The sequence below is a fragment of the Dermacentor silvarum genome, chromosome 11, assembly GCF_013339745.2.
Source record: "Dermacentor silvarum isolate Dsil-2018 chromosome 11, BIME_Dsil_1.4, whole genome shotgun sequence".
Taxonomy (NCBI): Eukaryota; Metazoa; Arthropoda; class Arachnida; order Ixodida; family Ixodidae; genus Dermacentor; species Dermacentor silvarum.
Window position 1 is genome coordinate 113,750,384 of NC_051164.1, and position 9,350 is coordinate 113,759,733.

The window sequence follows — 9,350 nt, forward strand, 5'->3', positions numbered from 1 at the left end:
ATATATATATACAAAGGGCGAAGCATAAACGCCACAAGTTTTTGGCGTAAAACTTAGACGGAAGTCAATTGGAGCTGTGAGAATACATTATAGGCTCCACTAACAACGCGTGGGGTCCAACCACACGAGCCAACGTGCGCTCGCCGGCAAAACATGCACGCGACAACGAACTTCACTGGGATAGGTTGCTGTAGAGGTTGCTGTAGAGGTTGCTGTAGAGGTTGCGCGAGTATCTTCGATATAGCTAAAGCAGCGGTTTTATCTTGCTATGTTGCTCGCGACGTGAGAGGACGAGGCTGCATTCTTCATTACTGATGAGGGGAGTACAAAATAGGCCTTCATTAGGAGCAGGGAGAAAGCAGGTCAACAGGCATTCCAAATTAAGGAATGATTAGGACATCTCTTCGTCTGAAGAGGAGATTAATGTGACCGTTCACTCATGTTCATGACGATGAGAAAGAAAGGAAACGTAGAAGAAAAGGCAGTTGAGAGACTGGAAGCTGCATGCTGTTAATAAAAACGAAAGAAAATCATGCAGGTCCCACGCACTGTAGGAACCAATGTTATGCGAAGCATCGCTCGGGGTTCCCCAAAGCGTTACATTCGTGTGTATGTGACGCGACCGCGTGTGTGACGACATAGGCAAGGCGACAACGGTAGTATCACAGCAGTGGCGCGAAGATTGATTTTCTGTACTCCAGCTAAAAAGCGCCGCGATTTGTTCCGTTACGGCCTGGGCCGATCCGATCCGAAGGCGGTAGAATGTCACATAGCGTCTAAAAGCGCTAGCTGCAATTAAAGAAGAGCGGGGGGGGGGGGGGGGGGCACGCTTAATTAGCAACTTGTTGCTATGCGACGTGACGCAAGCGAAGAATAGTGGTAACGTTGACAAGTACTCGCGCGTTCCATTCCTGCATTTGTGGCCGAATGAAAAGTGGCACTCGTGCTGTGCTCTCATATTTTAAGGCCAACTGATGCGCACACGCAGTGGCGCACCCGCCAACCATCTCAAGGCGCTATAGGTTGGCTTTGCACGAGAGAAGAAGGGGGACCGAATTGCGTTGGGAAAGTATGCTGAAAATTTTGGAACTTGCTACGTTAAATAGTGCTTTCTAGCGAATAAGCAGTATATCTATAGCTCAGATAGAAAACATTTCTTTGTGCATTTCGCACGCGTATACACGCCAAATGACTGCGTTAAATCGTTTTGCAACGAAAGGATTCACTTTATCTTCAACAAAATAGGAGTGAAAAGAGAATAAGGTTACCTTACAGTTCGTTTTACGACAACGAGGAGAAAGGTTTGCCTGCTTTTTAAAATGAACTTTAGTACCGGCAGCGCGGGGTTTTTGTTAATCGACGTCGCTGCACGGCGGTTTTGTCTTCGCTGTGCGCTAAATATATCCTTAAAGATACACGAGCACTCGCACGCGCTCGAATCAGAATATTCGATATCGAGCGCTGACTATTAGCGCTCAGGCAGCGACTATCGCTGAAACACGCTACTCCAAACGTCACTATCACCCTACCATGCGATGGCAGGGCCAACGCTTTCATTGATTCATGTTTGAAGGGACACACCACACAAAACCGAGGGTGGTCGATGGTATACGAAGGCGCAGTTGCGCTGGGCGCTCAAGCGACGCAATTTCGTTTTTGGTCACGCTTTTTTGTCCGGGACACCAAGTCATTGCCCCCCTGCCACTGCTGCCTAGCACCCCCTTGCTCATAAAAGGCTTTATGCCTTAATTTTGGTTCGTCGTCACGGGCTCGAATGTGGTATGTATAATTAAGCAGGAACTTAATGACCCGGAAAAGGCAGGCGTGTCTAATGTCGCTTTATTCTCTTTGTCGGATGGGAGAGGGAAAGAGGACGGGGGCCATAGCGAAAGCAAGACATTCAGTTGACGGCACTATGCTCCGGTGCACGTGAAAGGATGCACGTGTAGTGGACGTGTACGCAAATGCAGCAAAAGACGAATCATAAGGAGGCTAGAAACAAGTGCAATCAACACGGCCATTTCCTTGCTTTAACAATGTAACGATGGAATTCTGACCTCTGTCGACGATCAAAAAGTTGGCTGCAAAGCTCTGAAGCGGATGACAGTGCTTCTATGTAGTAGGAACCGCCTGTATCACGCAAAGACAATGCGAAAGAATTTTTCGACAGATTTAAGGCGGTATGGGATTTATTTTCCCGGTGAACACATTGGCGTGAAACTTCAAAACAGGTATTTCTAGGGGGAGGGGGGGGGGGGCGGAAGGGGACACACTAATTTCGGTCACTCTGGGTGGCTTAAGCGCTGGCTTTTTTTTTTCCTTCCCGCCACGGGAGTGGAGCAGGTACGATATAATGGACCGATGACATATCGTCCAGCATAAAAAATTTACTGAATGAATTAAAGAGAGATCTTTTTACAGCGTTGTGAAATTGAGGGCACCAAAAATCGTGTATAGGTAGCCAAGGCACGACGAGACCGATGGTAAACTTTCCTGCAAGAAACAGCAGCAGGCGCTAAGAAGCTCAATAATATTTCACTGTGTTTTCGAAAACCAAAAGCGCACCAATACGTTGTAAATATATACAGTATATATAAAGGACTGATTAATTTACATACACTTACGAAACTTCAGATGAACAAGCGCATTAGAACATAAAAAAAGAAAAATAATGAACGGCTGTTTGTTGCTTCCAGAACTGCTTTGTATATGTAAGCTCCTTCTCCACTCGATGAGAACTGGTATGGCAGCTGCTAGAGAGAGAAAAGTCATAGGGGAAAGGCAGGGAGGTTAACCAGGCTGAGCCCGGTAGGCTATCCTGCACAGGGAAGGGGGAAAAGGGATTGAAAGAGGAGAAGGAAGAGAGAAGTTCACACCTTGCACATTTACACAGTCAAGCGTGCATCGCTGAGTTTCATCACAGGCGGTCATACAGGCCAGTGCACCTCAAAAAACGCAGCAGCGCCTTTGTAGCCCTGTACATAGCAGACGCACGAGGCCACGGGCCCAAGATCTTCTCCGTAAAAGGCCTGTCGTCTAAGTGCCCCAAAGCAGTCCGAAGGGCAATCCTCTCATCTTCGTATCTGGGGCAGTCGCATGAGAGATGTCTGGTGGTTTCCTCAACACCACATGTGCTGCAGTTGGCACTGTCCGCCATTCCAATTAGGAATGAATAGGAGTTTGTAAAAGAAACTCCTATTCGCAGGCGGCGCAGTAAGGCTTCTTCTTGACTTTTAAAACCCGCTAAAAGTTGTAATTGGATCTGTGGGTCCATGCCATATAGGCGCCGGTTGGCAAACTCTGGTGTATTCCATTTTCTTAGAGTTATAATATGGGCCAGATTGCTGAGGTGCCGCGCTGCATCCGTTCTTGACAACGGTATTAAGATTTTTTCATATTCGTCATGTGCCTCACGGGCAGCTTTGTCGGCACATTCCAGTGATCTTGCAGTGCACAGGTAGCCACTGAAATACAATGTCGTGGCCTCTGACCACCGCTTGATGGTAGCGTAATCGTATCTCTGCTACCAATTGTTCATGTGGGCTGCGGCGCAGAGCTGATAAAAGTGACTGTAGGGCTGTCTTTGAGTCGCAGAATATAGCCCATTGATTTGGTGATTGTTCGTGCACGTAAAGCACTGCGCTACGGAGGGCGGCAAGTTCAGACCATGTCGATGTTGTGACGGAGCTGATATTGAACTTCTTACGGAATAATGCCGACGGAATAACTACCGCACCAGTACAGCTGGTCAAAGTCGAAGAGCCATCTATATCAATTCGATCAGAGTATAAACACGCACGGGACACAAGGAGCCAGAAATATCTAAGGGACGAAGGAACAGGTAAAGAAACATGACCGGAAAACAGATCGATGAAAATTAAAATTGAAGCAGAGCAATATCTCCGGTGAGGTGCTTCATGTCGAAGCCTCTGCAAACACAGCGCGAGCGGTAGTAGAGAATTACACCAGGATCAACATCAAAATTTAATCAATAAACGGTGGAGAAGTTTTTGGAGGTAGCGAACGGAGAGACGAGCACACAACTCAAGAACGAAAGAACCAGACCGCGAACTATGCAAAAGGATAAACAAAGAAAAAGCGCGTCGGAATAAAAACTAAACAAAAGTGCATATTCTATACGCAACAAGCGTAAACTCTTGACGATACGAAGACGAAAACGAAGCGAAGAAAAAACACGCGTGGCAGATGCAAAACAAAACCGAGTATAATTTTCAAGAAGCGGAACAAATGGCGTCACGAATATAGGATTGAAGCTGGAGAAGAAAGGGAGATGGGGTTTCGATAAAAAAGACAAACACCAGAATGGACCACACCGCCGAATATCATCGGTCGAACGTAATTTGCAAGTGCCAAGAAAAAGGAAGAAAAAAGTTTAGAGTGATCAATTCGCGACAAAAATGAAAAACAAATGAAAAAAAAGAGAGAAAGGAAAGAGAGAAAGCGATCTACAAAGAGGCGAAAAAAATGCCAGCAAGAAAACATTAGGAGGGAAATGACGACGCGCCATAATTCAATGAGGCGGAAAAGCTCCCATCCTTTCTGCACCGTATAACCCTGTTTCTCGATCTCCCTCTCTTCTTCCTCCTCCCCTTGTCTCCGCACTCGGCCGATGCTTCACCTACCATTTATTTACTGCTTCTCTGCAATGCTGCTGCATTTTTTCTTTCTTCAGTTCTACCGGAACGCGTGCTTGTCAAAATGTGCGCGGGCTTCAAGCAGTCGGTGGCGTACGTCCTACTTCCATGCTTTTTCATTCCCCAATCTAATTTTCCCGTCCACCTTTAGTTTTCCTGCGGCCTCCTTTCGGAGTCGCGCTGCTTTCTTTAGACATTCGGGCTTTGTCCAAGGACAGCTAGTTGTTTTGGGCGTTTCGGAGTGCAACACATCATTCTTTTTTTGTGTCCTTTCTTCCTGAAGTGTGTTTTTAGTACCGACAGACGACGTGGCGTGCGATTACCCGGAACTATAAGGCATGGCTGTTCCAAGGAGCTTGTAACGATTACAACGGGGCGAAAAGAAGCAGCTAGTAGAACAGGCGAGAAATATAAAGAGCCTAAATGAAGTACTCGTCGTTGCGCCGAAATAGTATCAGAAAACAAAGCCTCCGCTAGCAAGTAAGTTGTGCTGCCGCATTAATTTCAAAACAAAATTTTGTCATATTCATTCCTTTTATGCGAACAGGATAATGAGTATTTGTGAAAGTCTGAAAACGTTTTCGGGTTGAATACGGTTCTCAATTGGATACGGGAGCACTGGCGGCGGTAATGGTAAGCAAACATTGGGAGTAACAAGGTAGTCGCCCACCGACCAAGCGATATTGCATTCGATTTCTTGCGGAACATGTCCAGCTACTTTACGAGGTACCTAACGCTACTTATCGTATTTACGACAAGCTTCAAACACGATCTAAGACAACGTACTTGGACGGCGAATCGCGATATTAAAGCCACAATGACTTTGTTCAAACTCAGTGGTTAGCAGCAAGCATCATATCGCGGTAACGGTCGTTTCTTAAAAAAAAAATTAAGATGGATCACTTTCCTAGTAGCGTCTGGTTAGCTTTTCCGGCTATTGTCCAGAGAGAGAAAAATGATAAATGAAAGGCAGGCAGGTTAACCTTGCAGGACTGAGCCCGATGTGCTACCCTACAACGGGGGAAGCAAAAAGGGGAGGGAAAGATTAGGAGAAGAGAAAGTCCACTGTGGATAGCGCTGAAGTGGTAACAGTTTTCTGCTCTATATCACTGACAGTGACTCAGTCCGGATCAAAGACGGTCACTCAATCATGTAGTTTTTAAAAATCGCAGCAGCGCTTTTGCGGCCTTTTGTAGCTGCGACATGCGAGACCATGGTCCCAAGATGTTCAAGGTGAACGGTTTTCTATCCAGCTTATCTATATCTGTAAAACGATGGCCAGTAGCACAGTAGGTGTTCTATAGTCTCATCGACACCGCAGGCATTGCACTCGGCGCTATCAGCCATTCCAATCAAACACGTGTACGAGTATGAATTGGTGAATGCAACATCCAAGCTTCAGCGGCACAGAATTGTTTCCTCACTTCGCGGAACTCTAGGTAACAGCCGCAGTTGCATAGATGGGTCGAGAGAATGCAACCGATGCTGGGTGAATTCGGGTGTGTGCCACTTCTCCAATGTCATACTGTGCGCTAGCTTGCTTAGGTATTGGGCTGCGTCAGTCCCCGATAAAGGCATAGAAACAAGGTTTGCTCCTTCGTGTGCTTTCCTATCAGCTTCGTCGGCAAGGTCACTGCCGGAGACACCGCAATGAGCCGCGCGCGGCAGCCACTGAAACACAACAGCCGTGTCCTTTCACGATCATATGATGGTGCATTTCCCGTATCTCCGACACGAGTTGTTCACAGGACCCGCAACGAAGAGCTGACAAAAGAAACTGTAGGGCCTTCTTTGAGTCACTGAATATTGCCCACCGATTAGCCGGTTGGCTGTTCAACCACGGCACGGTTGTTCAATCAACGGCACCTCGGAGGGCAACAAGCTCCGAACCGGTCGATGATGTGACGTGAGAAATCTTATATGTGATGCTAATTGATCGTGATGGTGCAAACACTGCGCCGGTGGAGCTGGTGTGAGTGGAAGAGCCATCCGTATATATGTGGACTCGGTCAAAGTAGAAAGTGTGCAAGCAATCTAGAGCTGCTTGCTTGAAGGCCTAGGTAGGCAGGTCAGCCTTCTTTCTTATTGCTGGAACGGAAGGGCGCAATTAGAGAATACATCCTACTTGCCGCCTACTCTCAATGGCTATCGTGAACACATCTCCACACAAGATGCGTTTTTACAAATCCAACATGACATTCTCTCTAGACCTAGCACCTCGCAACTGCGCGCTATACTAGCTCTGGACCTTTCAAAAGCCTTCGACAACGTGACACACGACGGGTTGTTTTGAACACTGCAACGCTGACGGTGAACGTGCCGAGGGTGTGAAGCTTGATCGTAGGAAGGCACAATGAAAGCTGACCACGTTGGAGAATGACGCCTGTGGTCGTCGTTCTGGCAGACGGGCAAGAGAGCTTGATTGTATCCATGAAACGTGGCGAATATGGGCCCTAAGCGTGTCGGTGGTCATGTAAGTCATGATCGGATGATCTTGAGCCATGATAACTGTCCCTGCTGTTGAGGCGCTCCGCGCAAGGCCAAGGCAAACGCGTAATGCATGCCTGTGCTTGTACGCTCTGAAGGGCTCGAAGGTTTGACTTGCATGTTTTAGCAAGCACGGGGGAGTTACCGCGTAGGAATGCGATAAAAAGTGCTCGGTACAACTCTTCCATGAAGCCCACTGACGATCCCCATGTTTCACCGGCGATTAATTTGAAGACGTGCACATTAGACGTGAGCTTCTTCTTCAAGTGGACAACCTGATGGATCTAGGAGAGGTCCCGGTCAACAACGACACCCAAAACCTAATGATTTCTCTTGTAGAAGATAGGCTGGCCATTGATGGACACTGGATAACCAGACATCGCTTTTCGCGTAAAAGCGACTAACGCACATTTTTCTGTCGCGATGGTTAGGCAGCAACACAGGCATCTAGATATCTTTGCACACAACGCTATCATTCAAATTACATCTGTTTCTCCGTCTCCATATGCTGTGCCGGCGCTTTTTACCGGATCAAACGGTCATGGCCACGCCCCGTTCATTCCTGCAAGAGCATCGCCAGGCAAGTGTAGGGTGTACAGTACAAACAGTACAGCGCACTCGACGAGAAAAAAAAAAAGTAATGCGTCTTGAAGCCGTACATAAAGCTGGCTTCAACATTTATCGTATTCTTTATTATACTTTTTGGTTGTGTGACAGCAGTCGGCGACCGTCTTTCCGTTTAATGGTCTCTTACGACTTGACGCAGTGGCACGAGCTTTAGCAAAGAGCGCAGCCCCCTGCCAGCCAACGTGTCTTTCGAAACTGCGTTCGTGTCTGGTGGGTTCGTTTGCTCTTTATCCGCGACGCAGAAGCCGGGCGGCCGCGTGACGCACGGCAGATGGACGTGATATACAACCTCCCATATTTCCTCGTCAAGCTCGAAGCCTGGCCTAGTGTCACCGGATCCCATGTACTAAGCAGCAATGCAAAACCAATTTGCCGTCATTCATCCGCGAATGGCGAGCTTGCATCTGTCTTTTTCGTTCTTGCAGCGCCTCGGAAACACACGTAGTTTATACGATAAGAACGATAACCTTGAGCCCTGCGCCAAGGATCTACGAGTGTTAATCGATATCACCTGGAAAAAAAAGAAAAAAAAATGAAAGGAGTCCGCGCAGCACATTACCGCTCTCAACTGACATCTTCCAAAACTAGAAATGCGTCTATTTTGTGCTTGCATCGAGTATACGCCAGAGACGAGGAAAACGGACGGACAGTCAAGCGTCACCAACTTCTAGGAACGACACGCCACTTGCGATGTATTTCTCTTTTCAGAGAGGCTCTATATACGATATGCATTTCCCCTCAGCGGCTCAGAGGCGGCTTTGGGCGCGTTCTCCTGGCAAGTCGCCTCCGAGGAAGCGTGAGATCGCAGCTTGCTGACTCCTGGGAGCCCAGAGGACAGGCGCATGCACTCTTTGCGTGTGCTTTTGTTAATACCGTGCAGCAGCGACGAAGCAGGGGTTGAAGTAAGTTAATCTTCCCTTGCGAGAAGATCGATCGATTGATTCAATTGTGATAAGACTGGAAATTATGGCAATAAATATGTTCCGCATTTACACACAGACATGGCCTTGAATTATTAAAACGACGTCAGGTGAAACGGATCTCTCCAGTAACAAAGCAATCCACTATAAATGTTTTGCGCAACGTACAATGCAGGAAGGCTGCTTTTATTCCTTATAAACTGGAAAGAACTCAGGTGTCCTTTCCATCGCGCCGTCACTTAACCATTCCTTTGTTAGCTTTTCGTCGAGTGATTTCCGAATACCATATTGCTACCTCTGTTTCGTTCGACTTACTTTCGTTGTAACCTACCTAGCTAGCTAACTAAGGGCTGAATTCGCAATGTTGCTATCATATTAGGGCCGCGGATCACAATATTTGGGCGGCCATATGATTATAGCATAATAATGTGTCGGGGTGGGTCAGTGCACGCGGATCGCCGTCAATCACCGACCGGTCATTCAGACATAAACAGCTGTCGGAATACGGCCCCTGGACCACTGGCCCCGGCTCCAGTCTCCAGAACGGTGCACGCTTCTCAAGGCAAACAGCGCACATATCTTTCAGGCTTGCTCCAGCAGCCATCGACAGTTCTTTCTCTCCCCCCCCCCCCCCCCCCCCCTTTTACTCACGACACAATCT